The 6,290-nt window shown below is 37.0% G+C and overlaps 1 long non-coding RNA gene across 1 annotated transcript; it reads right to left on the bottom strand.

Moving 5' to 3' along the window:
* Positions 5,555 to 5,942, bottom strand: LOC110270660. Its single transcript, XR_002360301.1, has 2 exons — positions 5,788 to 5,942; positions 5,555 to 5,688 (listed from the first exon to the last, which is right to left on the bottom strand). It is a non-coding gene; the product is annotated as an uncharacterized LOC110270660 (long non-coding RNA).

The raw sequence follows: 6,290 nt of genomic DNA on the forward strand, positions 1-6,290 counted from the left end.
TCTGCACCTCAGTCTTCAACCTGATGATCCTTTGAGGGGGGTAAAACTTGGCAAAAAACTTGCTCACCAAATCATCCCAAGTGTTAATGCTTTCCTTCGGAAATGTTTCTAGCCATTGAGTGGCCTTGTCCCTGGGAGAGAATGGGAATAACAACAGCTTGTATATGTCAGGGTGCACTTCATTGCTTTTAACTGTATCATAAATTCTCAAGAAAGTGGATAAATGTTGGTTTGGATCCTCCAATGGTCCTCCTCCAAACGAGCAGTTGTTTTGGACCAATGTGATGAGTTGTGGCTTCAGTTCAAAATTATTTGCATTGACATTAGGGGTGAGAATGCTGCTTCCGCAATGTCTAGCATTCGCAAAAGTATAGGAGGCTAGTACTCTTCTCTGTTGTGGGTTATTGTTAACCCCTCCTCCTGGATTAGATGGATCTCCTTCTATCTCGTGAGCTTCTTCCTCAGATTCTTCTTCTCCAATAATATTTTTCCCTCTTTCAGCTCTTCTTAACCTTCTAAGAGTTCTCTGGTCAGTTTCAGATAAAACAGGAGTGGCTCTCCCTGAACCTGACATACAAACAAAACAAAAGAAACACCACCAGTAACACTTCAATCTATTGCTAGAATGAAGTTTTAGTTAGCTTAAGCAAAATTTCAAACAGTTAGTGTGTCAGTCAAAAATTAGAGAAATAGAAAAGAAAAAGTGCTTGATCTAAACTACCACCTCACTTAATCATTGTCAATCTATTTCAATGCCCGGCAACGGCACCAAAAACTTGATGAGTATTTTCGGAAAACGAATTCCAAATACCCAAATCTCACCGGCAAGTATACCGAGTCGCATCAAGTAATAATAACTCACAGGAGTGAGGTCGATCCCACAGGGATTGAAGGATTGAGCAATTTTAGTTTAGTGGTTGATTTATTCAAGCGAATCAAGTATTGGTTGGGTGATTTGTGATTGCAGAAACTAAATTGCTTGAAATGTAAAGGGAGAGGGGTAGATTGCAGAAAATTAAAGAGCAAAGAAAGTAAATAAGCTGAATCTTAAAGAACAAGTAATGTAAATTGCAGAAACTTAGATTGCAAGAAATGTAAATGGCTGAATCTTAAAGTATAAGAAATGTAAATTACTTGAATTATAAAGGGAATTGGGAAGTGGGTTTGCAAAATTTAAACAAGGAAGAGTAAATTGCACTAAACTGAAAAGAAGAAGAAGAATTGAATTGAACCGGATCTAAAACGGAAATATAAATGAACATGAAAAACATTAAACAGAGAATTTAAAATGAAAACTCCAGATCTCAGGACCCAAGAGACTAGATAACCGAGTCTAGATCTCAATGCCTTCCTAGATCCAAATGTAGAATTCAATTGCAAGAAATAAAGAAAAGTAAATTGCAGAATGAGTAGAAGAAGAGGCAATGAACAGAAATTGAAATTCAATTATGCAGTAAATAAAACAAAGAGATCTCAGGATGAGATTGAAACAGAATTCCCTCAATTCTCCAACCCAAGATCCAAGACAAATTGTAAATGAAATTGAAAGCAAGACAACTAAGAGGAAGAGAATTCAATTCTCCTTCCCCAAGACTCAGAATCTCCAAATAACTCCTAACCAAAAGCTCTCCAAAACTACTCAGCCAAATTAAAAGGAAAGCTCTCTGAAAACTTAAATCCTAAGCTATTTATACACTTTCTTCAATTGGTCTTCAAGCCTTGAATTGGGCCTTTGCTCTTGATAGAATTGGGTTGATAAAAGCCTCTGTTGATTGCTCTTGGAGTTGGAGAGAAACCCATTGTGAACCGGGCCATGAATCATAAAAGCTTAAGTCAAAGTTTGAGGCAAACTTTGGCTCAAGCTTTTCATATCAGCTGCCCCCTTTTGCTGCTACCAACGTTTGGGCTAAAGTTTGAGGTCAAACTTTGAGCCAAACGTTGAGCCTTCTTGTATGCCTTGTGGCGCCAACGTTTGCCAAAAAGCTTGAGGCAAACGTTGGCACAAGCTTTTGCTTCTTCCAGGGAGATTTCAACTTTTCCAAAAGTTTGAGCTAAAGTTTGAGGCAAACTTTGGCCCAAGCTTTTTGTTCTCTCTTGCTCCTAGCCATTCCTTCTTTCTTCAACCTTCTTCAAAGCTCTTTTCCCCTATCATCAATCAACTAAACATATCAAAGCTATGCTCAAAATCATGAGATTGTTATTCTTTCATAGTATATGACAATTATAGCACAAAATCTCATGAAATTGCATTAATTCTTCCATGGTTGATTGAATTAAAGGAAACATGAAATTCTACTCAATTGGCTTACTTATGGCTCAAGAAAGTGCATAAAATCAATTGAAAACAAAAGAAAAAGACTAGTGAAACTAGGCTAAGATGACTTGTCATCAATCACCAAGTAAATATAATCACATAATTATTAATAATAGTAATATTATACAAAAGAATTTAAATAGAATTCAGGTACAACTCCTATCCCTCTGCATAAAATAAAAACCTTAAGCTACAAAGGCGAGGGAATTCTATGAAAGAAACTCAAGTCATAAACTTAACTCGTAAATAAATGCTAGAATCGCCCGCAGCTTCAAACTGAGTCTTCAAACCTGTGTCACTGAAAAGGTGGAGGATTTTGGGGTGAGAACAAACCACACGTTCTCAATAGGGAATGGGAATGCCGTAAAAGTAATGATTAACATGCAAATAATTAACTTTGCTTAATAAACCCTCTTCGTCAAACCCTTTGAAATAGTTTTTAATCTTACTTTTGATAAATAGTTACTTTCTTTAGATTCCTAAACCCAAAATAGATCTCAATCACAAAATTTGACATATTAAATCTTTCAGCCACATAATTGATTCTCAGTCACAACAAATAGTTATCAATCATCTCTATACATTCACAAACTACTAGCACTAGTAAGTAACTCAGTTAATCACAAACAAATCATAATAAAACAAATAACACAATCACAGAGAAGTAATATAAGCAAACACAACCAAATGCAAATGCACAACCAATATGATGCATGTCTGTCCTAAGCAGGCCATGAGCTCACGTGTCGGTTTACACCCTACAGCTCGACATTACCTAGGAACAAGTCCCAGATATGGCTTCCCTTTGTGTCCTTAGTGCATATGTGTCGGTGGTAAGAATACCACTCCTTCGTGACTACCGACAGTTGGCACGAAGCCCGACCCCATTATATACGCACAAGGGGAAACAGTGATCCTCAGTTCGTGGGCGTCCCCGAGATCATTTCACAAACAAAATAGAGATCTTCAGTTCGTGGGTTATACCCGAGATCAATACACAATAACATAGCGATCCTCAGTTCGTGGGTTATACCCGAGATCAATACACAGTAAACAATGATCTTCAGTTCATGGGCTATACCCTAGATCAACATACAACAATTCATGGGTTATTCCCGTAATCAATGATTATCAGTCCGTGGGTTTTCCCCGCATATAAAACAAATAACAATCTATAGGTTTCCCCGAGATCAATGATCATTCAGTTCGTGGGTACTTCCCGATTTTAACCAATTATCAATTTGTGGGCTTTTCCCCGTAGTTAAACAACTAACAGTTCGTGGGGTTTTTTCGCCTTTTATCACTTTTCATTATCCTTTCTAAAACGCAACAATCCACATATCAATTCGTCATTCTCTTTTTCCCTTTGAGTTCTTAACATTTTTCTTTAAACCTTTCTTAACTTTCTCAGGCATTTATCCATAAAAATCTTAACCATCAAGGCAGTCATAATCTCTACTTTAGCAATCTTGACTCAAGCCAACTTTAAAACTATTTTTCAGTTTGGTTCTCTATCGAAAGACTCAAGAAAAATCATTTATTTTAAATTCATTAAACACTTTTCAAAACATAACCTCTCTTTGGAAATGATCAAATAGAACTCTTTCTCAAGTTCACTAACTTCACAAAGATTCAAAAATCATCTCTCTTACTATTCAAATTCAAATATTATTATTTCACCAAAACATAACTCTTTCTATATTGAATCAAATTCAAAACATAATTTCTTTCTTAAATAATTCAAGTTCGAAACATAATTCCTTTCCTTGGTAAATTGAACTCAAAATATTTTAATTCTTTTCTAAACTAAATAAAGCTCAAGTAATATAATTTTCCAAATTCAAAGCTTCTAAAATAACTTTTCAAATGAAACCTCAGATTTTTATAAAATTTCGGCAGCACCTCCCCTAAAACTCGGACTTAACCACCCTTACGGGTTCCCTCTTTCTCCACAAATCACCAGCCCTTTTCTCAACAATTATCAAATGGGCAATTCTCAATCAACCAAACATTCACAATTCATGATAATTAGCAAGTCAATCATACTCCACAATTCCAACTAATCCATCAATCCAACTCCAATCTCATCAATTCACAACTAAATTCATAAGTTATAAAATCCTTTCAAATTAAACTCAATCAATTCTCCATCCGTTTATTAGCAATTATCATAACAGATTCTCAATAATTATCTCATCATAATTCAGTTTAAGAACTAACATCCTTTCATGAATTAAAATCAGAATTTCACCCAGTCATCATTTATTTTAAAAGTAAACCTGTCTAACTTTAAAAACTCAACTAATTTTCCAAAACCATTCTTCAATCAGTCACCAACCAAATCCACTACCGTTACAATATATCAAATAACCAGCACATCATTCAATTCAATATAAATTCGTCAAAGATCATAATTTCAGTCAGTTTGCAACCATCAAGCAAACCAGCCTATGGCAACCAGCTCAACATAATCAAATAACAGGATTCTCAGTAATTCCAAACAATCAAAAAATCGGAAATAGTTATAGCCTCAAATCAAAATCAGTATCACCAGTTAATCATTCACTACAACAAAACCAATCACAATTCAAACTCAATTCATCAATCATCAACATGTTAGTTTTTCTTTATAATTAACTCAACATATTTTAATTTAGTAAATAGCACCAGTTTAATCACCATTCACAACCACATTTAATTCAAATCATAACTCAGAAAAATCACCACTTACAGCCACATTTCAACCAATTCCAACCCAATATCAAATAATTCAAAATAACTTATTCAAGATCAGAATCTCAGCAAACTCATCATAAAAATCAGTAATTCAAAATACAACTCACAACCAGATTTCAACCAATTCAGCAATATCACATAAGATCAGAATTTTCAACAAATCCATCAAAATTAGAAAACCAATATCAGTCACAGCATTAACCAAAATTAATCTTGTCAAGTTAATTACTCACGATAACAAAACCTAGTAACATTCACAGCCATAAACTAAACTCAATAAACCAATTTAGAATATTATCTCAATACCAAACTTAATCCAAATTTTACAACTTCAAACCAAGCTTATTCCTAACAATTAATCATATTTATGAATTATTTACAATTACTCACTAAACCTCATTGGCATTCATAAGTTAAAACTGTTAATTTTAAAATGAATCCCCTACCTCAATGTCGCGTTAACTACGCAATCAAACCAAACATCAGCCTCAATAACATTTTCTGATGAGTTTCCTTCCTCCGGCAACAACACAGCAGCTCCGAACCTACGTAGCAGCATCAGAATCATCAAGGACATCTCCAACATTGGTTCCCAGCGACTCCATTGGCAATACCCACGGCGGCAGAGATTCAGGTAACTGCAAAAATCAAAAGCAGAGGAAGAACAGAGGACAACTGTGAGCAGGAACAAGGATGAATTACATCAGAGTCAAAACAGCAACTTCGGCGACCCTCACCAGCAAGAACAGAACCAACGTAACTTCAAGGGGCTGAGATAGCAAACCCTAAGAAACAGAAACGGAATTTCGGAGTAGCAGCAGCGGTGCTAGTGGCTCAAAGCAGCAAGAATGCGATGCCGGATCACCTCCCGTGACGGCAAGCTTCGCCGACGGCAGAGGCGCAACCAGAAGCTTCAGCAGCGGCGGATCTGGTGGTGGTTCAGACGAAGACAACGCCGGTGACTGGGAGAAACCAGCTCTGACGGTGCACGGGTTTCTTTCCTCTTCCTCTCTTTAATCGTGTTACTCCCTCTCTCCGCGGCGGTGGCACAGCAGCAGTGACGAGCTTTAGCATCGGCGAATCACTGGAGACGGAGGCTTGGCAGTGGTGAACGGCTTCTCTTCCTCTGTGCGCACACTGCTCCTCCCTTCCACCAATCAGCGACAGCAATGCAGATAAGGTGTGGCGTGACGGCAACGGAACAGCGGCACGATGGTGGCGGCTGCGCGCGGGCAAGGCT

The sequence above is a fragment of the Arachis ipaensis genome, chromosome B04 (assembly GCF_000816755.2).
Source record: "Arachis ipaensis cultivar K30076 chromosome B04, Araip1.1, whole genome shotgun sequence".
Classification (NCBI taxonomy): domain Eukaryota; kingdom Viridiplantae; phylum Streptophyta; class Magnoliopsida; order Fabales; family Fabaceae; genus Arachis; species Arachis ipaensis.